General features: G+C 45.9%; 1 long non-coding RNA gene across 2 annotated transcripts in view; it reads right to left on the bottom strand.

The window, feature by feature from the left end:
- The window catches only part of LOC141089339 (uncharacterized), a 148,311-nt gene that overhangs the window by 111,551 nt on the left and 9,022 nt on the right, over window positions 1–27,738 (bottom strand). For both annotated transcript variants that reach the window (XR_012232251.1, XR_012232252.1), the window contains exon 2: window positions 26,231–26,284. This is a non-coding gene — a long non-coding RNA (uncharacterized lncRNA). The remainder of the gene's footprint in view (window positions 1–26,230; window positions 26,285–27,738) is intronic.

The raw sequence follows: 27,738 nt of genomic DNA on the forward strand, positions 1-27,738 counted from the left end.
TTAATGATTAGGGTTTCATCAGAAGATAATTGCTCAATGGCCGATTTTTCAGAGGGTGTAAGATTGGCCTGAAAGTGAAGGCTGCCCATGTTGCGTGCAAAATTACTGATATCTCTCTCTACCAGGGAAATAAATGTTTCTATTGGTGGGTTATCTTTAGGTGGCATATACGTACTGGGTGTTCTTAAACCCAAACCATGCAGTTCAAGTAGGGGAGGTGTTCCCCCTCTTGGTTGGGCCAAACCTGGGGGCTGTTTAGAGAAATGAGCCCAAAAACGTAAATTTCGGTAAAATCTCTGCAAGTCCATATTAAGCTCAAATGTGTTAAACTTATAGACCGGACAGAAGGAGAGACCTTTCTGGAGTAGGGATAACTGGTGGGTATCAAGGTGTTTAGAGATTATATTAATTACCAGGGGGAGGCCATTACCTGGGATCTCGTCGCCATTTGGTTTCTGGAGTCCCCGGCGATATTGGCCCCCCAGCCTCATCTTCCTCTTGACCGGCCCCGATACTGTCCTAAAAAAGAACCTGTAGTAGAACTTGAAGTGTCAGGTCTGCTGTCGGTTGAACCAGAAGAGCTCTGGGAGGTTCTTCGCCTGCTGAAATGCTGAGAATCTCTCCACTGGTAAACTCAATTTTGGAGATAATCCTTCGTGTCCCATAGAAATTTTGTTCTCTTTCTCTTCTCCAGCTCCAGTCTGTGGGAGCGCAAGGTCTCCTGATTTTTGGTTTTGAGCTCTTGGAAAGCTTCCTGGGACATAGTGCCCATAAGTTGGTTCTCGATGGCATCTATTTGTGTCTTGAGAGTATCCAGACTTTTTTGTATGGAAGAGACAGTGAGTGTCATCAAGTCGAAGGAACATTTATTGAGTATGTGCTTGAATTTGGTACAATATTCTTTATCGTCCTTAAAGAACGTCAGCTGTAAAGGGACCCGTAAACCCCTTGGGATTCGATGCACTCACAAATATTCTGCGAGTGTAACTATGTGTAATTCCAAGTTGACTGCTCTTTTAGTCTCACGTTCAAAGTCTCTGTTCTTGATCTCCTGTGTAGGGATTTGAAGGAAGTTACTCGAGGCGGTCACCTTAGATAGAATTTCTGCAGTCTCAGTGTCCTTGTAGAAAAAAGTTTAACTTGACATTCTCAATGGTTCTTTTGCCTACTAAATTTTCAAACAGTTCCTCGGACATGAGGAATGCCGTTTTCCATTCATCCCCCTCTCAGACCCTTATCAAATTATATCCCCCCCGAAGATCCAGTTTAGAGAACCATTTTGCCCCGGGTAGTTGGTTACATAAATCGGGAATCAACGGAAGGGGATACGTATTCCGTCCAGTAATCTTATTAAGCTCTCGAAAGTCAAGACAGGGACGTAGACCACCATCTTTTTTCTTTACAAAATAAAACCCTGCCGCCACAGGTGAGACTGAGGCTATGTGCACACGTAGATTTTGTTCCTGCGGATTTCTTCCTTTTTTATTGCTGTTTTCCAGCGGTTTTTGTGCGGTTTTCCACAGCGGTTTTCTCCCTGCGGATTTGGAGAATGGAGCAGGTGGAAAACCACACAAAAGAAGTGACATGCTGCTTTTTTTGGACCGCACAAAAACCGCGTGGAAAAGACCGCAGCGTGTGCACAGCGGTTTTTTTTTCCATTGATTTACATTGTACTGTAAATCACAGTGCGGATCTGCAGCGTTTCTGCGCTGAAAAATCCGCTGCGGATCCGCAGAAAATCTGCATCGTGTGCACATAGCCTGAAGGACGTATGTGTCCCTTGCGAAGACTTTCAGCAATGTAATCCTTCATAGCTAAGCGCTCAGGGCCGGATAAATTAAACAGACGGATTTTGGGTAATTTAGCCCCTGGGACTAACTCAATAGCGCAGTCAAAGGGTCTATGTGGCGGCAACGTCTCGGCCTTGCTTTCAGAGAATACATCTTCGAAGTCTTTCAGGTACTCCGGAATACCATCCAGCTCGACAGATGACACAGACACAGATTTAACAGGTACAACCAGCAGTGCAGATTTATAACATAACTTAGAATCATTAAGGGGCTATAAGAAACTCTCCCCAAACTAAAGAGAGGCCACAATAATATGCCCCAGGTGTGCAGGTAAGAGCCTGCACTGGGATCATAACATTAACCCCATGAGTGCAGGTCCACCAGTACTGGGCTCCAGACATTAGCCCCAAGCGTGCGGGTCCAGTCCGCACTGGGATCATGACATGTACGAGGTGAGCAGAGCAGTGTGTTTACGAGGTGAGTGGAGCTTTGTGTGTACGAGGTGTGCGGCGCGGAGCCGTGTGTGTACAAGGTGTACTGAGTGGAGCGGCGTGTGTACGAGATGTACGGAGCGGAGCCGAGTGTGTACGGAGCGGAGCCGTGTGTGTACAAGGTGTACGAAGCAGAGCTGCGTGTGTGTGAGGTGAGCGGAGCCGTGTGTGTACAAGGTGTGTGGAGCAGAGCCACATGTGTACGAGGTGTACGGAGCGGAGCAGTGTGTGTACGAAGTGTACGGAGTGGAGCTGCGTGTGTACGAGGTGAGCAGAGCCGTGTGTGTATGCAGTGGACCGAGCAGAGCCATGTGGGTACGAGGTGTACAGAGCGGAGCCGCGTGTGTACGAGGTGAGCGGAGCTGTCTGTGTACAAGGTGTATGGAGCGGAGCCATGTGTGTACGAGGTGTACGGAGCGGAGATGTGCATGTATTTTGGCATGGGGGGGCCCATTTGAAAGTTTGCACCAGGGCCCATAACTTTGTAGTTACGCCACTGCATAGGATCTTTTCCAATGAACACCACTCCTAATGAGTCAAGTTCAGATTGTATTGTATTTGATTCACTATATTTTCCCTTATTTATCCTAAAGACATTAAGGGGATATTCAGACATTGCAGAATAGAACCGCACAAACATTGTCTTTGGACATTGCTTCCCTCTTCTTTGCCCTTTGTATTCAGGTAGCAGATGAATGGCTGTTCTATCTGCGCTGTGGTTAGGCTGTTCAGACATCATAAACTGCGCAAGCGCAGCTTTGGTTTCTACAATGATTTCTTTTACATACCATATGCGCTGACCAACACTGAGTGCAGCTTGCATTCAACTTCAACTCATCGTGCTGTGCGCATGCGCTAAGTAAATTGTCTTTTTGGGATTTATGTATTTATATATTTTCCTCATATGTTTTCAGTGTCCTTATTTTGGACTGGTATTCTGATTAGCCTGATTAGGCACTGTTCCGTGTAGGTACATACATGTTTATGTTTGATACACTGCAGTCCAGCAGTTCATATAATCTTGGTCTGGATCTACGCTCATTCTTGGTGCTGACTATTGTTTTGTGCATACTTGTTTATCTATCAGGGTTTAAACATTTGACATAGTGAGAGGCAAGACATAGCATTATTATGGGCAAATTGTGTTGTTATGTGTTTTTTAAATGTGTTCAGTTCTGTGTATATGAATATAAATATTGTGATATTTTTATGGTGAGCTCTGTACTTTTGCATGTTTCTTTTCCTTATTTTTTCATGTTTTCTACAGCAGTAATGCAGTTCCAATTTCATACATTCAATGTTTGCATATTATAACGTTTCAGATTGCAGCTTTAATTTGTTAGTTTTTTACAGTGACTACAGCGTGAATCCAATTGTGCACTTAACTAAAGAAACTAGAGTGCAATGACGCTCACCACCACCGGGGGCAAACTTACAACAAACGACACCACAGTGCAATAATCCTAATGGCCACCGGGGGCAAAAACCAACCTTAAGCACAGCTTAGGGAAAAAAAAGGTTACATGTGCTTTTTATATGTCCTGATCCAGCATGGATCATGGCACTGGGTAGATAGACGCCTTAGGGAGAAACGTACACAAAATGTGCCCCCTGTGTCCTCGCTAGGGAGGAGGACCCACCAGTGCGGATGGAGGAACCCAAGCAGCCCAGTGTTGTTGGTACAAAAAGGGGGTTGTCAGTGGTTCGCCGTGGTGGGGGGTATGCTTTTCCTGTGGGAAGCCGGGCCATTTCATGAGAGCCTGCCCAGTGCGTGCCAAGTCTCCAGATGAACCTATGCAAGTAGGAGGAGCTAGTTTGCGTACCGGGCTGCCTACGGTTCAGGGAGTGGTGGCAGCATGTTTTTACTGTGGGCAGACTGGTCATGTCCTTAAAGCTTGCCCAATGCGCGCCAAATTATCTGTGCCATCTCAGAAGCCGCATTCCCCTGGTCGCTCGGAGGGAGGTGACCAGGGAGTGTATATTTCCTCCATTTTGCCCTCCCAAGGTACTATGTCAGCAGAGGTGTTGGCTGGTGGAGTACCGGAGGTGATTGATTGGCGGGCGAGGGAGGTAGTCAGCTGGGTGCAGTCGTGTGAGGGCTGCTGCCTAGGGACAACTGTCTCTGCTGTCTCTCTTCAACCGACCCCTTTCTCTCCAGTGAGAGCAGCAGATGTGCTGCAGGAGAGTAGGGGCAAGTCTCAACCCTCACCATTAGCCAACCCTGGGAGGTGCAGACCTCGTGGTGGAAGGGGTTGGAGGGTGGTGTAACCCGTGGTGAATTGCGGGGGTGTGAGTGTGGTGACACAGGGGGACGCCTCTGTTGTCAATCCCAGAAAGAGTTCACCGACTTGTGACAAACGAATGTGTGGCAATAAAGGTTCAGGTCCGGACCTGTGTGTGAACGAGCATGTACAGTATGAGTGGCCATCAAAAAACATCCAGTGGAAGTGTGTTGCGGAGTCTTACCAGCTCGAGTTTCTCCCAAACATACACATACACAACTCGTTCCCCAGGTCGGCGCTTCGGAGATGTGTGGTGCCTCCAGAACATACATTACCAATACCAACGGTGCTCGTTTGTCATAAACCTGAAGTGCAGGTAGTTGCAGGGGTGAACTCTGGACTTGGCGTCCCCGTTGTAGGTGGTTCCCTGATGAGGAGCGGTCTTGAGGGTCCGGAGGCCCCTCATTAAGGGGAGTGTACTGTCATGATCCATGCTGGATCATGACAGATAAAACCACTAGTAACCTTTTTTTCCTGCACTGTGGTGGTTTCAGTTTTAGTTTTGCCCCCAGTGGCCGTTAGGGTCATTGTACTTGATGTTTTCTTTGCTTTGCCTTTTGCCCCCGGTGGTCACTGGGGTTATAGCAGTTTTTGGCCCCTGATCATTTTACCATTCCCTTTACCTATATAGGGTCACATGGTCTATGAGCAGTTGTTGGTGGTAGTGTCTTTTTGGGATTCCAACCACGGTGAAGGGAGCAGCTGGCTGAGATGTGAAGCCACTGCAGAAACCTGGTGAAGTTGGCAGCTGGCTTGAAGGTTGGAGCCACTGCTGAAACTGGTGTTGAACTCTGGCTGCCCGGTGTCCGCAGCAGAGTGAGATGGTGAAGGTGGCAGCTGGCTCTGAGGTGTCGAGCCACTGCGAAAAGTTAATCCGGTGATGCACTCTGCTGCCTGATGCTGCAACAGAGCAAAATAAGTCTTTTGGTGTTTCCATTGTTTGTATCTTTCCCTGGTGTGTATTAGTACAGCGGTGGGGCCAGTGTCTGCACCACCCAGCTCCCTAGCAAGGGATAGGTGTAGGGTGTGCTAGGGTGACAGGTATCCTGATCGGCGCCCGGTGTGGAACCAGCCTAGGGATCATTAGGAGTGGAGGAACACTGACTCAGAGGAGTGCAGGAGGTCTCCACGTCCCCGTCCCCTATCGCAGGGCCCACCGTTGTAACTGTTGCCCCTTTCCCCGTGTCTTGCTGTTTCAGATACTGGCCTGTGGGTCATGTCACACAGGACAGTTACATGTGCCGTGTCTTGTTGTTTTAGTTACCGACCTGCGGGTCGTGTCACACAGGACGGGTCCACGTGACACCTGTTTGTTATTGCTCCTTTGCTTATCTGCTGTTTCTCTTGCATTCTGACCCTGACATGTGACTTAACTTGCGACTTTGGATTTCCCTTTGGTACTCTGCTACTTTCTGGTATCGACTCGGCTCTCTGACTATTCCACTGCCACCTAGTGGTTGCTTCGCTGTATTACTGCTGGTCTGCTTCACTGCAGGATATTCAGCTCATTCTCCACTCTGCTGCCATCTAGTAAAGTTGGTGTTACTCTGCAGGAACCCTCAGTATTACAGCGTGACACCAGGGCTTCCCTGTCTCTGCCATTGCTTTCTATATCTTCAGTCTCAACGTTCCATTCAACCATTTCACATTACCACTGGTCTGTGGGCCTATCATTTTCTATCACCTCAGGAATCCCATACCTGCAGACGACTTCAGCTAGGAGTTTCTTAGCAGCATTTTTCACAGTAGCCTTGGTTACTGGATATGCCTCTGACCATCCTGAAAACAGGTCAATACAAACCAACACGTTTTCATACATACCTACTGTCAGAAAAACAAACTTTGTACTTTCGGTTCATGAAACTTGCAGCTCTCTAGCACACCCCTTACCCTCAGGTCAGTCAGGGAACTGCACCTAGGCTACGTAGTCACCAAAGAGGCTGCACTGCTGCATTCTGGTTATCGGGGCACTCTGCAGTGAGGGCGGTATATATATCACCAGTCCAAGGCCGGGAATACGCATATAAACCTCCAGTCCATCACTGCCAGGATTGCCGAATAACACCAGAACGGTATGCTACCACCAGTTCCTCGTTAGATATAAGACCGGTCCATTACCAAGCCTATATTGGGTCAGAAACCAACACCAGGTAGCGTGAATTTGCTCGGAGTGTCAGATCTATTATAGAGCAAGATGAACGAAGCTAGCTAATTTTATAAGTTTACTCCAGAAAAAGTCGGCAGTGTTTACAAAAGATATTACAAAAAGAGATGAACAACAAGTATGTACAAACAGTTTTGAAAATAAAAGGGATAAAAATAGGAAACTTACTAAATCTCAGTCACAGGTATGACGTGTCGATAAAGGGGAGTAGAGTTCCCAAAGAAAAGATTTAATACCCCAGCATGGTGTTCTAGCTGTCTCTCTGGCTCTGAATGCCTCCCAAAAATGGACGTTCCTGTTTTATGGTTTGGTAATAAGCTTAGGAACTCCCACTTTGCTGACCTCACATATGGGCTGTTTTTGGCGTGGGACACATCTCTTGGAAAGTTATCAAAAACTTCTTTTCTGCATATCTTTGGCCTGGAAGCTCACAGGTGAACGATATTGGCTTTAATTTCATTTCCCCCCTGTGAATTTACCTTTCTTTAGAGTCCAAACACAGTATGTCTGTGATTTGCTGGTGGCAGAAATTCATTTCCCAGGTTTGTGATGGCCCTAAATGCTGCAAAATGCTGCCATGCGTAGCCCCAAGTGCCCTGATCCCGGAAATCTAATTTTCATATTTTAAGGATTACTGTGTGTTATTGAATTTGAATTGGAGTATTATGCCTAGCAGACAAAGGGATTTTCAGTGGGAAAAACACATACAGCTCTTGCTAGAGCTGGCCTGCAATAAAAATGACCATTTGCTGGAAGGGAGTGGGCATGGAAATTCACAGTGAGGGAGAGATAGGGGGCTGCAGCAGTGTGAGGGAGCTGCCTACAGGACTGGGTCCCACAGAACACTGGAAAAATAATTCAAATCTTCCTGACACCTACTTTAGGTAAATGTATTTGTAGCCCTTGGAAAGGGTTCTGATTTTTGGGTTTACTCTTCTTAGTTGTTTTACTACTTGGCCTAAGTTGTGCTGTGCACACACCAGGCATAACTGGACATATTTTTCTGCCAAGGTGCAAATCCAAGGGCTAACCAGGTTTTATTTACCAGATCACACATAGCCATTTTGAAAACATTGGTTGGGTCATGAACTAGCGCAGTCATCTAGGGATACAATGTCTTAGGGAGGCATGCTTTTCAATCCTTTTGCCATAGCCCATCTTCCCAGCACTTTGCTCCCAAGTATAACCACTTTTTGCTCTTCTACTCCTCAGTTTGTGACTGAAGGTTAAGAAGAAGCCGTCCTGTTGACTCTGGTTGAGTTGGTTGGGTGGTCTGGATGTTAGGACCTAGAAATATGAGGGGGACCTCAGAGATGCCTTTTTAGGTGACTAATTTGCTAGTACATTACCCTTGGCCTGTGATGTTTTGGCAGACATATGAGCCTTCACTTTGATTATGGCCACCTTGTTAGGTTTTGTCAGTGTTTTCATCAATTCCATAACTGCCTGCATGTTTTTAATGGGTTTTCCCATTGATGTGAGAAAAGATCTAGCCTTTTATATGGGTCCATAGTCATGTGCTATGTTGAATCCGTATCTGCTATCGTATTAATGTTAGCAATATGATCATTAGCTAATGTGAAGGCTTCAGCAAGGGCCTTGAACTCTGCTTCCTGTACAGACATGTGTGCTGGGAGTGGAATTGCTTTTATGACTGTGTTCTATAGTGATTGCATAACCTATATGTAAGGTCCCATCGGTGGCATATCAGGAACCAGCCAGAAAAAAATTAAAAGTCTGGATTTTGCCAAAGTATTTCTGTCACTGAAGTATGAGATGTCTGGCCATGGATAGGTGTTTGGGCTGGAATTGAGACAGAACTCCATGTATGTCATGTGGTGTGTGAATGACAGTTTGTCAAGAACAATGGAGGATGTCGAGAAAACTATTATGTTAACAGCAGAAATAGCTGTTACGCATGAAGAAGCATCTCTTGCTACAGGGTAATGGTGTGCTAGATTACTATTAGTAAGTAAAATATTCAGGATTGAGAGTATTAGTAAGTAGTGATGGGCAAACCCCTGGATGTTCGGGATTGCCGGATTCTGATGAACAGTTAAAAAACATTCCGTTTGAGTACCAGAACAGTACCCGAATTCAGACCCAGTCACTTGAATGGTGGGCCCGAACATCCAGTGTTTTCTACGCTGTCATGTGCATGCCAGTGCAGCAAACACTGCCTCTGATCAGCGCCGCCAATCAGAGAGCCACGGTTCACACGCTGTCAAATGAAGGCGTGAACCTGAAGCTGTGATGAGAGCTAAAGTTTACCTACGGTCACTGGCGTCGGTTGATAGCACTACTACTCCCATGAGCCTACTCCTGCTGCTGCTAATAACAAATGGTGGCTGATAGGAGTATTCAATAGTCAGCGTTTGCATTTTAAATAAATAATAAAAAAAAAAAACGTCATGGGTTATTCTGTGTTTTTAATAACCTGCCAGGCAAAACTGACAGCTGTGGGCTGCAACCCACAGCTGTCAACTTTAGCAAGGTTGGTTATCAAGAATAGAGGGGCCCCCATGACTTTTTTTTATAATTATTTAAATAAATAATTTTAAAAAATGGCATGGTGTCCCCCCATTTTTGACAACCAGCCATGCTAAAGCAGACAGCTGGGGGTTGGTAATCTCAGGCTGGTAAGGGGCCATGGATATTGGCCCCCAGAAGCCTAAAAATAGCAGCCCACAGCTTACCAGCCTGAAAATTTCCAGCCCCCAGCTTTCTGCTTTAGCTTGCCGGTCTGTCAAAAATGGGGGGTCAAGATCAATTTTTTTATTTATTTATTTAAATAACTTATACAGTGTGAGGACCCCTCGATTCTTGATAACCAGCCATGATAAAGCTGACAGCTGATGGTTGCAGTCCGCAGCTCTCAGTTTTGCCTGGCCTGTTATCAAAAATAAAGGGGAACCCACGCCATTCTTTTTAAACGCCTGCTGTTATCAGCGACAGCAAGGGTAGGATGATGGCAGTAGTAGTCCCATCAGCCAACGCCTGTGACTGGAGGTAAACTTTTTACCTCCGGTCACAGCTGCTGGCTCATGTTGTCATCTGAAAGCGTGGGAACCACAGCTCTCTGACCGGCAGTAATAATCTTACAGCTGATCAGCCAGTATTTGCTGCTCTGTCATGCAGATGTAATGTTCAATAATGTGCAATGGATGTTTGGACCCTTCATTCAAGTGAATGGGGTCCGGGTTCAGGCTCGAGGACTGTTCTGGTACCTGAACCAAACATTTTTTTAACTGTTCCGCCAAACCCGCTGGACCTGAACATTCAGGGGTTCACTCATCACTAGTAGTGAAATATAAAAAAAGTCAAATTTGCATCAACATAATTGTAACAACTAAGAAACAACAGTAAGACATGCTGCACCCAGAATGTCATTCAGACAATACACTTCCAAATTATGAGAGAATTTATGCTTTTTCCATTCAACAGTCAAAAACAATTGATAAAAGCCATCACATTATATGTACATAAAAATGTCATTAAAAATTCAAAACCTCATATGGCTATGTCAGTGGATAAATTGAAAAGTTATAGCTATGTAAGGAGGTGGTGGGGAACCTCACGTGCCTCCTCTCTACGGGACGCTGCTCACACAGTCACATGTGGCACCTCATTGTTTATGAATGTTTATACACTGTAATGTCATGTGCTGTAATGTAATGTTTAGATAATGTATCTGTCATGTACTGTTTATAAGCTTAGGGATAGAATAGGATCTTAGGTAGTATAGGACTATAGTGGGGTAGAATAGAGGGGGGCATTATAGAGTCAAGGACTAGAAATAGAGTATCATAGAATATGTTAGGAGATAAGCAGCACAGGGGTTAATTGGATGGGAGGGGCAGCACAGAGCAGGGGAGTTTAGTCAGGATACTTCCTGGTTGTGTCTGATGCCCAGGCAGTCTGCCCAAGGGCAGGAGGTGTGAGCAGTGAGGAAGAAGAGGACTACAGGCAGAAGGAATAAAGCGGTTGTAGCAGTTAGGGCCTCCAGGCTCAGAATAATATCGACGGGCACCAGCTGGACAAGATCATCCCTAAGCAGTAGCCGGGGTCTAAGACTGGGGTGGGAGTAGCCGATATGGTGTTTCCACCACCTTTCCCTATTGGAATCGGACAAGGGTCTGATGAGGAGCTGGTGACAGGTGAGAACAGATGGGACACGGACTATCCATAAGATACGGCTGAGATTGCCGGGCAGAGGAAGCGGCTAGTGAGAACAGGGCTTGTTCGGATGACAGGGAAAGAGAGGAAGACAACTCTGTAAGTAAAATGTGCTGCCTATGAGAAGGAAATGCTGCTGCCCAGTAAAGTTGTGTTGTTTGAAAAGACTTGTGACTCTGAGATATTTTGTGAAGCTGGAGTGACAGGACCTGAGAAGAACCTGGCAGTGACCGTAAGTGTTTTGACACACACACAGCAGAGAGGACTTGTTTCATCTGTGAGGCAATGCCCATTACCACAACTACCACCCTGGCCGCCTTACAGCTATACAAATGCAATGATAAAAAAAATTCCGCTTTGTAAATGAGTTGTTCACTTCTTGAACAACTCATGCTCAATTACAATATTCCCCTGTCTAATATACAGTAAAAACAGCCAATATCCTCCTCCTCAATCAATCTAAGATCCCAATTTAATTAGCCAGCACCATTGTAAGATGTGCATTTTGTCCAGAGAGTGACAGGTTGCCTTCTCTGCTCAATGCTCTCATCTCCCTTCAGTTGAAGAGGAAGCATGTTCACTACATACTTCAGTATAGAATAGGATCTGCTCTGTCCTCATTCTCTTATGGACTGTGCCTCCTCTAAAGCAATCTATAGAACTGCTGCTCCTAGCTTAGATCAATAGCTCTATAGAATATGGCTGCCCCCATAAAATAAATTGAAAATTAAAATAGAAAAACAAAATAAGATAGAATGTGCTGACAATAAAACATATAATTTACTAAATGCTTTTTGTAATAAAACAGAACATTTCTAGAATCCCTTAAAGGGTATATCAAATAACTATATTTGGGGGCCCTGAAAACTAACAGGCAGGTAGTTGCTAACTACCTTCCTGTTCTGCCTAGCGCTGACTCAGAGCGGTAATGGATCGCCCTTCCTGTTTCAGGCTGCTCTGTCAGTCATCGAGGCATGGCTGTCAGCATCATGCTGATTGAAAATTTAGGCAGTGGGGGGTGGACTGCCAATCAGCAGGATGTGGGCAGTCACACAGTGTCAGCAAAGCTGGAAAAGCAGCCCTCGCTCTGTGGACATGATGTCAGTGTAAGTTGCTGAACTTCCCTGTACTGGCAGAGATCTGGGCTGGGCAGAACAGGCAGGTAGCTAGCAACTACCTGACAGGGTCAGCATTTGAAGCAGGCAGGCTAGGCAGATGCCTGGGGCCCCCACCCAAAAAGGGGGCCCCCTGCATCTGCAGCCCCTTTGTAAAGTGCACAGAGGGTGTGCAGCAGTGAATAACGCTGTACGTCCTCTGTAGTCCCAGAGCGTCTCTCCAAATCCCCCTTCCAGGCCTCCTCTCTCTTTCTCCCTGCAGTCAGGTTAGAAGTTGAGAGTGAGGGGGAGGGGCCGATTACAGCACAGCAGAGATCAGAGCCGGGCCAAGAAGATGCCTGCAGCCTTGTTTGTTTGTGTCATCTCCTCCTGAGTCCTCATCATGGCTGCTTGTAAAGCACTGTCCTGGGAATGGATCTGTACAAGTCAGGCCACAGAACCTGGTAAGTATACATGTATGTATACATGTATACATGTGCAGTATACAGTGTGTGTATATGTGTATATATTATGTGTTTGCATATATACAGTATGTATATCTGTGGTGCATGTGAGTGTAAGGGGGTGAAGTGCAGGAAGAGCCGGGGGAGGACTGCCTCCTCTGCTCCATGCCTGGAACCATTGAGCAGGGCAGCAGGTTCCCCAGGGGACAGAGAAGGGGCTGAGCACAGGAAGCCAGCAGAGGGCGGGAAAACAGCGTGCGCTTTCCTCAGAGCAGCCTGGGCAGCAGACGGAGGAGGACGCTGACACAGACTGGGAGAGAGACAGAGCTCCTGGTCACAGACTAAAGACCGGGGTACCGCGCACAGAGATGGCAGACCGTGAGTACGTGAGACTGTGTACTGCGGATACAGCAAAAGTGTGCCCTGACCCCTGTGGACAGACTGAGACTGCAGTGAAGTGGAGGCCTGTATAGAGACTGAGGCCAGAGCAGAAACCATAGCCCATGACTACATAAAGCTGGAGTCTGCAGTGACAGATGAGATGTGTCCTGACCCCCATGTGAAGTCTGTGTCCAGTGCAAAGGCAGCAGCTAGTACAAAGACAGCAGCTAGTGTGGAGACAGCAGCACGTGCAGAGGCAGTGATCCGTGCTGAGAGATCTAACAGGGGACAGAGTGTTGTTTCCCCTGGGAGAGGCTGTTGTGAAGATAAAACAGCTGAGTGAGACAGGGAGTGTGGCTGAGAAGCCCTGGGAAGTGACGCCCGCAGAGCCCAGCGCGGATAATGAAGGTTCCACCTTGAATGGTCTTGTTCCATCCAGTCCAAGTTTGGACGACAGTGCCCCTATCAAAGAAGGGGGGTGCTGTGTAGAAGAGTCAATCATACTAAGCTTCCAGACCAAGGGACCCGAGCAAGGAACCCCTGAGGCTGAATCGTCTACTCAAGCAGCTGCCAGCAGCAAGGCAAAAAAGAAGAGGAAAAAGAAGAAGACTAAGTCAAGTTCTTCCGAAGTATTTTCCTCTGCGGCTGATGAGGACGAAGACGAGGATATTTTCAACCGGCCTCACTTGAAGGTTTTAAAGCCAGAAGAAAGAGAGGAGTTGCGAAGAATGTGGGCAGTTGTCCGTTCTCTGCAGAATATGGTGGAGTATGAAGATCCCTCGCCCGTTAAATGGCGAGCTAAAAGAGGGGGAATGTAAGGGGGTGAAGTGCAGGAAGAGCCAGGGGAGGGCTGCCTCCTCTGCTCCATGCCTGGAACCATTGAGCAGGGCAGCAGGTTCCCCGGGGGACAGAGAAGGGACAGCACAGGAAGCCAGCAGATCAGAGAGCGGGAAAACAGCACGAGTGTTGTTTCCCCTGGGAGAGGCTGTTGTGCTTAGATAAAGGACTCAGAGCAGAGGGGACCCCGTTTGCCCAGTACCCCCTCTGCCTCCAGCATTAACCCTTGAGACCCCAGTGTAGGAATCTAAAGACATAGAGTACAGAAGGACTACAGACGACAAGCGCTGCTTGTGATTCAGCGCCAACGTGGGAGAAGAGTGACCCTTCAATCAAGACATCTTCAGACTGATCAGTACATTCATAGGAAAACCCCTGATAAGATTGTCAAATCCTGTTTATTCTTTATTTTGACTGTTTCCAGTGTTTGTTCTCTTAATATCAATACTGCACAGTTATTTTGCCTGTATTATTCCCTGTAAATAAATCTCCCCTTTAACTGTTGGTCTGTCTGTTCTGTGGTGACATAGAAGATGCAGGATAGGAAAAAAGTGGTCAGACAATCCGCGCTGCGAATCACTTTGAACAATTATTATTACAGTGGTTTTTATTCGACACGTTTCGAAGTTTCACAGAACTCCTTCCTCAGGTGGTTTTTTCCTGAAGAAGGAATTCTGTGAAACTTTGAAACGCGTCGAATAAAGACCACTGTAATAATAATTGTTCAAAGTGATTCGCAGGGCGGATTGTCTGACCACTTTTTACCTATCCTGCATCTTCAACGTCGGTCCCTCGTGGATCTGTGGTTCCTGCAGCAGCGAATCCTCCATGCTTATTACAAGCTCCATCTGGTGAGTGTATTATTTTCAAATTGATATACCTACACTGGATAATGCACTATTGCGCTATTTCTCTTCAATAGTACCCCTGTGGTGACATACTCATTCCTGCACTTTATTACATGAGTGTACGTATATATATATATAATATATATATATATATATACATACAGTATATAGTATGTGTATAGAGAAAAAAACGGCATACTCCAGCAAATCTGTTATATGAGGAATATATCATAGTAAAGACAGTGTAACAATCAAATACCCCATAGTACTCACAGTGCTGTGGACTGTACACAGACCAGTTGTCAGACTGACATAAGAGGAGAGGGAAGGTAAACCTTCCAAAACAACAATGAAGGTCAAAATCTATAAATAAAATTGCTTTATTGGACACAGGGCAAGGAACAATACAAAAAATTATAGCTGAAAACTTGTCACAAGAAGGCACCGTAATCTACATATGCTGCTACAATATAACCAATATATAAGAAGGACAAAGAAATATAACCCTCATTGCATATAACAGAATATAACATATTCAATTGAACCATGATAGCACAAAAAAGCACTAGGGGCAATAAATACGTCCCACATATCAACAAATGTGCAATAGCACACAGGTGAAGTGAGAGGTGCCAGTGCCCGCCCCTAAAGTGCTTCAATATAACCCATGTAAGGGGGGTAAAAAGGTATATCCCTCATTACCCATATAGTGGCAAGGCATAGTACATTCAATTTGAACAATAGTAGCACAAAGAATGCACAGAGGATAATCATATATCAAATGGTAAACATCCTACATACCAAATCTGTGCAAGTACACGCAGGCAAAAATGAGAGGTCCGGTGCCCGCCCAGACGCGCGTTTCGGGAACCTTCGTCAGGGGGCGCTCACGAATATGGGTAATGAGGGATATACCTTTTTACCCCCCTTATATGGGTTATATTGAAGCACTTTAGGGGCGGGCACTGGCACCTCTCACTTCACCTGTGTGCTATTGCACATTTGTTGATATGTGGGACGTATTTATTGCCCCTAGTGCTTTTTTGTGCTATCATGGTTCAATTGAATATGTTATATTCTGTTATATGCAATGAGGGTTATATTTCTTTGTCCTTCTTATATATTGGTTATATTGTAGCAGCATATGTAGATTATGGTGCCTTCTTGTGACAAGCTATCAGCTATAATTTTTTGTATTGTTCCTTGCCCTGTGTCCAATAAAGCAATTTTATTTATAGATTTTGACCTTCATTGTTGTTTTGGAAGGTTTACCTTCCCTCTCCTCTTTTATAGTATGTGTATGTATATTATATTTGTATACTGCATGTGTGCAGTATATTGTGTAAATATATATAAAATGTATATGTATGTGAGCATACTGTATATACTGTATATAAACTGAATGTTTCTGTGTGTATACTCGTACTTTATAAATCTGCTTGTACACACTGTATGTGTCTGTATACTGTCTATACAGTATATAGTGTATGTTTCTATATTTATAAAGTATTTATAATGTGTGTACATGTATCTGCGTATATGTGCTGCATATATAGTTCTGTAATTGTAGTGTTGCCATAAATGGATTCAGTGGTTTACCGTATTTTGCCGGTTATAAAACGCACCCCAAATTTTGAGGAGAAAAATTGGAAAAAAACCTTTTTTTTAATAAAATGGTGGTATTTCTTATAATCCATGCGTCTTATTGCTTACCAGGGGGTGGTGGTTGTTGCTGTGAAGAGGGGTCCCTGGGTTGCTGCTGGAGGAGTCAAGAGTGGAGCGTTGCTGCAGGCCGCAGGTTGGGATGAGGGGGTGTTCAGATGTGCTGCGTGCCGCTGTGGGTGTTAGGTGCTGCAGGTGTTTGGTGCTGCGCTCTGCTGCGGGTGTTCGTTGCTGCGAGTGTAAGATGCTGCGGGGGCCCTGCTGACATTTTGTGAAAGGCCAAAACCACCACAGCGCTGAAATATCATCTCCCGGGATCTTGGTGACGAAATCTCCATCTGTGCATGCTCCACCGCGGGAGCCATTTTCCCGGAGTCCACCTCATAGGAAACCATGCAACTGCGGGGGGCTCTGGCCTTTCACAAAACGTGGGCAGAGCCCCCGCAGCACCATACACCCGCAGCACCAAACACCCGCATCGGCGCGCCACACATGTGATCACCCCTTCATCCCAGCCTGCGGCCTGTAGAAACCCTGGGACCCTGCTCCACTGAGGCTGGTAAGGTACTGTATATCTGCACTATAAGACGCACCCCCATTTTCCACCCAAATTTTTGGGGGAAAAAGTGCGTCTTATAATCCAAAAAATTCAGTATGTCTAATGCCTGTGTCTTACATTAGGGCCTGCTCACACTGTCTTTCTTTACTGCTCCCGGTGCGTTCTGCCTGAATCCTGTATAGAGCCATAGATTGCAATGACACGAATGGAGTTCACATGAATTCCACAGGTGATGTTTTTTTTTCTGAACATGTCCATCTATTCCAACAGCCACAGAAAAGTGGGCACTTTTAGATGAAAAAACACAATCAGACTCCGAGGGTATGTGCACACGATCAATAATCGTTGCGGGTTGGACGTTGTGTACTTGTGCAGATGTAGGAGTCCCCGCTGTGTAACTGGACCGGAACCAAGGAGACTGTCACCAAGGTTCCTAGGGAGACTGTTTCCGGGGGACATAATTAGAGGACGGACCAGAGACAGTTCTAGAAGGAGTGGGAGCGGAGCAGATATAAAAGGAGCTGAGAATGCCAGCATGGGGCACTCGACAGAACGGGAAAGAAGGAGAAAGAAGGCTAGGTGGCACCAGAGTGCCAGAGCCAGAAGGAGTGAACAACGACCAGAGAGACTGGAAGGGGACCCCCCCCCTTGGTCAGGGAGGAGACAGCACCAAACAGCCCAGCCGAGGGCTGCCAACCGAACGACTGGACTCCCGCTCCCGTCAGTCCAGCCCGCGGTCGCGGCCTGTCCACTGCTACCCACAGCCGCCACTGCCAGATTCCAGCTCGCGGTTGCGTCCTGTCCGCTGCCACCCACGGCTGCCACTGCCCGACTCCAGTCCGCGATCATGGCCTATACGTCCAGGGCCCCGGCCACCGCCATCCTGCCTCCGCCGAGAGGCACAATGCAGAGGAACTCTTCAGGGGCCTGTTGTGCCCACACTCCACCTGGACGTAAGAGCGCCAGAAGCTTGCGTCAGCTCCTCGTTGGCTGGGCTCAGTGGCTGAGACGCCGAATAGACACCCGCTACCACTCTGCTACCAGAGGAGGATAAGTGACACGTCGTAGTTGTTCATTCTTAGTTCTTGGATCCGTAGTCGGCCACACCGCGGCCTCATAGTTTCCGATACCGGCCAGGTAATTATTACCTTATTACCAGTGTTTGATCCCTGCGAGGATAACTATTGTTAGATTGCAAGTTACTCAGAATAGCCCTATAGATATATATGTATATATATATATATATATATATATATATACTGTATCAAAGTTACATTCTAAGTTCACTCCAGCTCCCGTGTCATCACTGCATCCCTCGTACCTGCGAATACTACACAGCGTCCAGATGTTACAGCATAGTGGATGGGATTTCAAGAAATCCCATGCCCATTATGTGTCCACAGACGCCCGCGGCTCACCCGCAGAGACGGATATGTGGCGCATCTTTCCAGATCACAACATGTCTATCTTGTGGAGACGCAATAAATCTCACCCGTACAATATATTGGAGGCAGTGAATCCGCACGGTTCAGTGATCAGATGTGGAGTCACCTGCGTTAAGTAGCCCGCAGCGGACATGTGCTGCGTCCAAAGCGCTGCCAATTCCTGATCATGTGCACCTGGCCTAAGAAAATAAATCAGTCAATTTCAGAAAAAAAAATATATTTGACCTCTGCTTGTGTCAGTGCAGTCTGTGGTCCTGTTGGGGATTTATGTGAATCCTATTTTAGAGGGATTCAGGAAGAGCCCCTGGACGCACTGAAGAAGCACAGTGTGAACAGGGATTCATATCCTATTGTGTGGAATAGTGTAGTCTACTATCCACTGCAGCAGCCAGACACAGACAGCGGGCACAAGGCAATTTTCTTTTTTATAAATCTGTTGCTGTCTTTCAGCATTTCTGCAGTGTTTTTTTCCTTATTCAAATGAATGGGAAACAAAAATGCAAGTGAAAAGGCTGCAAAAACGCAGAATATTTCCTGCCAACACTGTAGATCAATCTGCAGCAAAACTAGTGTGTGTGAACAATCTCTTAATGGGTTTTCTGAGAATGTAAAAATAATTAGCATGAAATGATATATCCCCCCGCGGCTCCAGCACCGATGCTCCTGGGGTCTCTGCCCGTCTCAGCACTGGGCTTCAGGGGTCTTGTGGCTCTGGGGGTCTCTGCCAGTCTTAGCACTGGGCTGCAGTGATCTTGTGGCTCCGGAGGTCTCTGCCAGTCTTAGCACTGGGCTGCAGTAATCTTGTGGCTCCGGGGGTCTCTGCCAGTCATAGCACTGGGCTACAGTGGTCTTGTGACTCCACAGGTCTCTGTCAGTCTTCCGGGGTCTTGTGGCTTCACCTTATATTATAGCTGCAAAGTGAATAATAACCATCAGGGACCCCGAACCATCGGCCATGGAGCCAGAGGGGATTTAGCAGAGTAGTTTGAGGGACATGTAGGCAGGCCCGGATTGGTAATATGCCCAACCGGGCATTTTCCCGCTGGGCCGCTGTCATGTGGGCCGCGGGCGGCAGTGCTACCGCTCATCTGGCCGCTTGCCAGCTAATGCAGCCACTGGCCTGGCTGTTCTTCCTGCCGCCGGCCCTCTGTGGGCACGGCGGTTATAGTTTCCAACCCTCCCTGGATTTTTCTATCCCGCACAGCTGGGAGATAAGCCCCCACGCACCGCATCCTCGCCCTAGCATGAGACCAGATGACAAGAGCCAATACAAGTCTATGGGTCCGTGTAAACATGCCGTCCGTGTGCCGTACATGTGCCGTTTGTGTTTAACTTGGAAAGTATATGAAAAGCTTTGTAATTCCATTTCCATTATCCATACTGGAAAAATACAGATGGCACATGGACAGCACACTGATTGAAAACACTAGTGACACCGATATCAGTGTAACACATACGTGCTTTATATGGACATGGAGGCCCAACTTTGAATTTTGCCTATGGCCTCATTTTGTCTAAAACCGGCTCTGCTACATGCCTGTTAGTTCTTAGGCCCATAGTAAAAAAGAAGGATTAGTCCTGAATAACCACTTCAGATGGAGGAGCTGTACATGGGCTCAGAATGATTATGAATGCTGACTAACAATTCTGTAGAATCGTTTGTAGCCAAGTAATTTCAGCGCCAAATGTGGACCTTGTCTGGCTTTCCAAAATACATTACGGCTAAATAGGCCAAATGATATTTTGTAGTCTATAGTTTCTGTGCTTTCTTCAGGTTACTTTTGAAAAAAGCTTGATCATTTTTGCAAGGATGTGATAATGAGCTAGACTGCCTGTAATGAAAGTCTGCAGCCTCTCGGTGTCAATGTTGTATCATTTGTTGAAAATAGAAATTGACTAAACATAGGTCTGTGTGTTGAATCTCAAAAGGACATAAATATTTGATTATAGCACTATGATTGACAGTTTAAGGCTTGGTAGAGGAATCAGTATGTGAATTAGGCAAAATATACAAATAAAAATTAAATCGTCGGGGTGCACCATGAAATATGCACCAGTCACTAATTTCAAAAAGTTCTCTACTTACATTTTAAAACAAGTACAGGGACAAGTTTTTTGTTACTTTCCTATGGGGATTTTTTTTTTGAGAAGAAGAAGGCCGATGAACAGTCTCCATCAGCAGCCATTTTTAGAATAGGAAAAGCTGTGCCGTCTGATGAAGAAATTGGTGGTGAGTCACAAATGAGGAGGACCTCAAGTTCCACAAAATCATGACTCCAACACATTTCTTAAAATAAAGTAACTCTTTTCAAAGAAACTTGTAAGCCTGATTTTACTAACGAACCTAATAATGTGGCTGTATAGGTCTGGGCACAACGATAAAAGTATATTTATCGTTTTGTAGCTATCTGATGTGTCAGAACTAAAATATGAATTTTTTTAAGCAAATTAGTTTGGATAGTCGTGGGGGGTGTTGATTCTCTCCAAGTACATTGGCATGCCCCCAAAATACTTCCAGAATAATTAGCATGTGGCTTCAAAGCTCAATTTCTTAGCGCTGCCTCGTTGGATGCATGAAAACAGCTTTTATTTTTATTGCTGTATGAGGACGTAAACAGCCATCAAAGTAAGGTCCATATTGTTCCAGAACCAATTGTAATAAAAGTCAAAATCCAGACTTTTGTTCTTTATTAGAATAGGTGCTAAAACAATTGGTAATTGACTTGAGGTTCTGGTAAAATAAGAATAAAATTTATTTCCATGCACCCATTGTACAAAATACTCGGAAATTTAGCTTTGAAATTCTGATAGCCCCATTGGTACTATTAATAGGGGTACACCATTGAAAGGGGTATGCTAACCTTTAGGCTATGTGCACACGCTGCGGTTTTTGCTTCGGTTCCGCTGCGGTTCTGCAGACAGTGTACAGTAGCATGTTATCCTATGGGATTTACAATCCGCAGTGCACATGCTGTGGATTTTTAACTTCGGAAAAGCTTCGGTTTTGAATCCGCAGAAAGAAATGACATGTCACTTCTTTTCTGCGGATTCTGCTGCGGTTTACCATCTCCTTCATTGTAGAGGTGATAAACCGCAGGCCAATCCGCAGGTAAAATCCGCAGACCAATCCGCAGCGTGTGCACATAGCCTTAAAGTGTCAATGCTGAGGAATACTGAGGGATATGGGTTGAGTGGGAAGCAGATTAAGGTGTTATTCGATACCTAAAATGCCCTGTATAAATATTTATTTTCAATGCCTAACCACTTTTGTAATTTGTTTTATTTTTTAAATTCCATCCTGTTCTCCCTATCCTGTTTTTCCTATATGTGTTTTTTTATTTAATGTGCCTTTTTGTTTAAGTGGAGTCTTCTTCCTTCTAAGAACCCGCCTAGAACATCATTAGGGGTGGGGCAATGCAGACACTTACTACAGTTTCTTTTATATCCACCCTCTGATGACAATGGGAATGAAAATTGGTGATAGAGTATGTGGGAGAGATGAACACAACGTTGATACACATCTTCTGTCGACAGGGCTGCCACCAGGAATTTCAGGGCCTCCTACTGGGAAAAATTTTGGGCCCCCTTGAGACTCCGCCCAGGCTCCACCCTAGCTCCACCTTCACCACTCCAACCTTCTACAGCCCCCTGCCCACTCTTGGAAAAACTCCACTTCTGCACCACGTCTTCACTAATCACACATTAAAGGGGGTTTTACACATAGCGATATCGCTAGCAATATCGCTGAAACGTCACTGATTTTGTGACGTTATAGCGATATTGCTAGCGATATCGCTATGTGTGATACTTACCTCCGACCGGCTCCCCCGCTGTCCATCGCTGATCACGCGAGATCGGGCGGCGCCATTTCTCGACGTCTGCTTCCTGCTGGGCTTCCTGCTGTGACGACGAGCGACGCGTGGAGGCGGGCGGGAGGATGTCTTCATCGCTGTGTGTGAAAGGTGAGTATCGTCCGCTGCGTCGCTGCTGCATCCCTGTGAGATCTTTCTGTGTGAAAGCTCACTAGCGATCATTTAGCGATGCACCAGCGATCCTGACCGGGTCGTATCGCTGTAAAAGGGCCTTAAGGCTGTGTGCCCACGTAGCGTTTTTTTCCTGAGAAGAAACGCATGCCCATGCCAGGGAAAATGCATGCGCTTTTTAACACGCGTTTTTGACGCGATTGTCAAGCGTTTTGACATGCGTTTTCCTATGCGTTTTTGCAATCACTGTGTATGTATGCGGAATCGCATGCGATTCCGCACAATTAATGAACATGCTGCGTTTTTTCCGCTATGCGTTTCCGCAGCGGAAAAAAACGCACCATTAGCACAACATGTGCGTTTTCCATTCTATTACATTAGATGCTTTTCTTAAGCGTTTCCGCAGCAGAAACGCTTGTCTAAAAGCGCTGCGGAAATGCTTAAAAAACGCAACGTGGGAACACAGCCTCACAGTTTCCATTGAACATCATATCACATACATAGCCATTAGGTTTTGTTTTGTCCAAAAGGTTTTTTAAGCCTGCTATTCTACGCTAATTTATTAACACTTCTTAAAATACTCAATATTCTTTTTAGGTAAAGTTTTATTTATTTTTCTTTAAGGGAATGTGTCACATACATTTTTTTAAATTACCAATAATACCACATATAACGGACAAATATTGTCACACCATGACCCGACCAAATATTACCACAACATAATGACCGAATAGTACCACATACAAGGGACAAATACCACCAAACCATGACTAGACCACATATTGCCAACACATAGTGACCGAATAGTATCACATACAGGGAACAAATACTAACACACCATGACAAGATCACATATTACCACCACATAGTAATTGAATTATACCACAAACAAGGAACAAATACTATGACCACACCACATATTTTTTATTATTATCATTATTATGCATTTATATAGCGCCATTTATTCCATGGCGCTTTACATGTGAAAAGGGGAAATATAGACAAGTATAATAAACATGTGTAAGACAAGGGACACACAAGTAGATAAGGAGAGGGGACTCTGCCCGCGAGGGCTCACAGTCTACAGGGATGGGTGAGGATACAGTAAGAGAGGGTAGAGCAGGTTGTGCGGTGGTACAGTAGACCGAGGATCATTGCAGGTTGTAGGCTTGTCGGAACAGGTGGGTCTTCAGGTTCTTCTTGAAGGTTTCCGTTGATGGTGAGAGTCTAATGTGTTGCGGCAGAGAGTTCCAGAGAATGGGGGAAGCACGGGAGAAGTCTTGTATGCGGTTGTGGGAAGAAGAGATAAGGGGAGAGTAGAGAAGGAGATCTTGAGATGATCGAAGGTTGCGTGCGGGTAGGTACCTGGAGATGAAGACTGTGGCCAAGTTAGGGATGAGGTGGGACGGGAGTGGGTCGAGGGCACAAGTGGTGAGGTGTGATCTTGACAGAAGAGTGGAGAGCTGATCTTCTGTCATGGTGGAGAAGCTGGCTTTTGCAGAACAGGGCTGAGCAGCTAAGAGGGGCATTTGGGGCTGCGGGCCAAAGCTTTGTCTGATTGTGTCGATCTTCTGCTTAAAGAAGGAGGCAAAGCCTTCAGCAGAAATGAGAGGAGAGGGAGGAGGTGCTGTGGGATGGAGTAGGGAATTGAAAGTGTTGAAGAGCTGTTTAGGGTTGTGAGACAGGGAGGATATGAGAGATGCGAAGTAAGTTTGTTTTGCGGCAGACAGCAGGGACTTAAAGCTGGCAAGGGACTGCTTGTATGCGCTGAAGTGCTCAGTAGAATGGGTTCTCTTCCATCTCCGCTCAGTGGCCCTGGAAACCCATCTCAGTTCTTTGGTCAGGCTGGTCAGCCAGGGCTGCCTGTTGATTGTTCGAGTTTTGCTCTGCGTGAGGGGGGCAGCCGAATCAAGTGTTGCTGTTATTGTGGTGTTATTAAAAGTGGCAGCAGCATCTGTGTCATGAAGGGAAGCTATGTCTGTAAGAGGGAGAAGGGACTCAGAGAGTGATTGTAAATTGAGGTGTTTGAGATTCCTGCGAGGGTGAGTGAGTTTATGGAGTGGGGGTTGTGCAGTAGGAGAGGAGAGGTAAGAGACTGTCAGTAGGTTGTGGTCAGACAGGGGGAGGGGTGAGTTATTGAGATTAGTGAGGGAACAGATACGGGTGAAGATAAGGTCCAGCGTGTGACCATCTTTGTGAGTGGCCACAGAGGACCATTGAGTGAGGCCGAGGGAAGCCGTGAGCGATAGAAGTTTAGAGGCAGTCGGGGTGGAAGTGTCAATGGGGATGTTGAAGTCGCCCATGGTTATGGTGGGGATGTCAGCAGAAAGGAAATGGAGTAGCCAGGTGGTGAAGTGGTCGAGAAAGGTGGAGATGGCTAGTTCTAGGGGGTGGTAGATGACAGCCAGTTGGAGGTTGGAGGGGGAATAGATGTAGACGGTGCACCTTGAACGAGGGAAGAGTAGCGGAGGGTGACAAAGGAATTGGGGTAAAGGAGCAGGTATCAGACAGGAGCAAGCCAACTCCTCCACCACGTTTGTTGCTGGGGTGAGGGGTGTGAGAGAGATGGAATCCGCCATAGGAAAGTGCAGCTGGAGAGGCTGTGTCAGAGGGAGTGAGGCAGGTTTCAGTGATGGCAAGGAAGGAGAGTTTGTTGGTGATAAAGAGGTCATGGATAAATGACAGCTTGATGCAGACCGAGCATGCGTTCCATAGGGCTCCAGGTAAGGGGGTTGGGGGAGTGGGGGCTGGATGAATGGGTATGAGGTTATCATGGTTGTGAAGACATGTAGAGGATCGTGGGAGGGTGACAGAAGTGAGTGTAGGGATGTGTTGAGGAGGGCCAGGATTTGGGAATACGTCGCCAGCAATGAGGAGTAGTAGACAGAGCATTAGAAGGTGGGAGCAGGATATGACATGATGTGGCCATGTGTGTCTGGAGAAAAAGGATTGTATGTAGAGGAACAGTTCTGATGAAGAGTTGAGATGGTTGGGAAGGATGGAGGGGGAAATTACTAGTTTCTTACTGGGTGGAGGTATTGCAGGAGTTAGGGAGAAAAAGAGTAGTATGGGGGTGATGGTAAAAAGAAGGCGAAACATTGTTGTGATGTTATAGTCCGTTACCTTACAGTCAATTCCAGTCCAATTCTTGTCTAATTCAGAGTACTGTACTTAGAAATCTGTACTTTGAAATATGGATTTTGAAATAGATGGAGCTGACTACGTCTGGAGCAGACCCATGGTGCTGAATATATGTGCAGCTAAAGACAATCAGGTGTGAGTGAAAGTTGGGTGTGACTGCCCAGGCCAAATGAAATGCACAGAGTTAAGCAAAGGTCATAAAAGGGGAAGGGGTTATACAGACCACTTAGATGTGTGGCAAAGATAACAAGAATGGAGTACAATTATGGATACAAGAAGATGGGTAAGCAATGCATACCATATAAAATACAATGCAGTTCACATGGGGCATTCAGGAGCCTGAGAGAGAGGGGGAATCCAGCAATGCATACCATATAAAATACAATGCAGTTCACATATTGCCAACACATAGTGACCAAATACTACAATACTGATCATCAATAAAAAAAAACCCACAATACTAATATTACCATAAGTGCCATTATACACAGGAGCTCTGTACATAGTATACAGTATATAGTGTAAGTGTACAGGTAATACAGGTGACTCACCAGTGACATTATACACAGGGGCTCTGTATATAGTGTCAGTGTAGAAGTAATACAGGGAACACCAGTGACATTATACACAGGAGCAGAGATGGGCGATCCCGAACAGTAAAGTTCGACATCTGTACTGAACACCTACTGTTCGGGCACAGACACTGAACAAGGACTTCACCAGAAAGTCCATGTTACTGTTCGGGTTTGGAACCCCAAACATGGGTGTTTGTTGCGCTGTCATGTGCATGACAGCATGGCAAGCACTGCTTCTGAGTGGTGGTAAAATCATTACCGCACGTCAGAGAGTCGCGGTTCCCACACTGTCAAATGACAGCGTGAGCCTGCAGCTATGATTGGAGGAAAAAATTTACCTCAGGTCACTGGCATCAGTTGATGAAACTACTGCTCTCATCAGCCTATAAGACCTACAAAAGACAAAATGAAAAAAACCCAGCTGTAATTAAATAAATAAAAAGCAAAGGTGCATTTAAGTAATACAGAGTTCTTAGTAATACTGTATTTGATCAAATAAAGCATAAAAGCCGTCCCACCATCGACAAGGTGATTCTGTGGTTGGGGCGGTCCTACACTGTTTAATATTAAAAACCTTATCCTGTGTCAAAGTTAACGTCATTGTGTGAACAAGGGCAGACAAAGAGGACCGGGTCCCAACCAGTGGACACCAGTCAGGGGAAGCCTTTAAATACAATTTCCAGCTTAGAAGAGGGAGGCCACACCCCAGCTTGCACAAAATGTAAAAAGTCACACAATCACGTCAACTTCGAAATTGTGAGTAAGGCCGGGGTCACACTTGCGAGTAGAGTTGAGCGACTTTTGTTTTTTTAGGGTCGAGTTTCATTTCGTGAAACCCGACTTTTCCAGAAGTCGGGTCGAGCAAGATCGGCCGATTATAGGGAAAAGTCGGGGTCGTCCCGAAACACGAAACCCAATGTAAGTCAATGAGGAATAAAAGTCGGCAGTGAGAGGAGGACAGGAAACACACCTACAGTGCCCATTTGAATGCCAAAAGCATCAATTCTTCTTACTTAAGCTTGTCAACCTTAATTAACTTCATAATACAAGTTACGCACTGAAAAATGGGGGTTATTTGGCTAAAGTTGTGGGGGGGTAGGGCTGGCTCCAGGTTTTCATGTGCCCTGGGTGAAAGAGCGCCCCTTTAACACATACCACAACTCATCATGCTCCGATACGGCAGAGAAATAGCGGTATAGTACAATGAAAAATACTTCACTTTTTACATCTCATGACGAGGCCCATCTATTTCTCCATACAGAATCATTGGTCCCATATAATGTTTGAAACAGTATATGATGAGCTCCACATAATGCTACAGTATATGTTGGTCCCCATGGATGAAGCTCCACTGTCTTATGGGCCCAAATAATGCTCCAAACATAATGGGCCCCATTTCTAATGCTCTAGTGTATAATGGGCCCTGTAAATGCTGCTCCAGTGTCTGATGTCCACCTTTGGAATGTTCCAGTGTATGGTGGGCCCCATCTATCATTCTCCAGAGTATAGTGCTCCCCAAAAATTGCTGTCCCAACATTGAAAACAATCAAATAAGTCTCCTCGCTAGGGAATCCCTGTACTAGTCTGGACTCCTCGTCGTCCCCATCTTCCATCTCACTGCACAGTATTTCAACCTTGCAAGTGCTGTGATCCTGAGCAAGCAGGGGGGGCCCACTCGTTGGCGACGGCACTGGCACAGGGCCCCTGATAGTACGGTGGTGTGTCTGATGGCGGGTGGGCCGAACCTGCACTTTCATCTGCAGCTTCCTCTTTGTCACCGTGTAAGATGGAACTGTATATGGGAAGGGTAACCTGAGTTTCATCAGGGTCAGATTCAGGCCGTGTA

This window comes from Dendrobates tinctorius, unplaced genomic scaffold, assembly GCF_039654945.1.
Source record: "Dendrobates tinctorius isolate UK_male_01 unplaced genomic scaffold, ASM3965494v1 ptg000046l, whole genome shotgun sequence".
Lineage (NCBI taxonomy): Eukaryota > Metazoa > Chordata > Amphibia > Anura > Dendrobatidae > Dendrobates > Dendrobates tinctorius.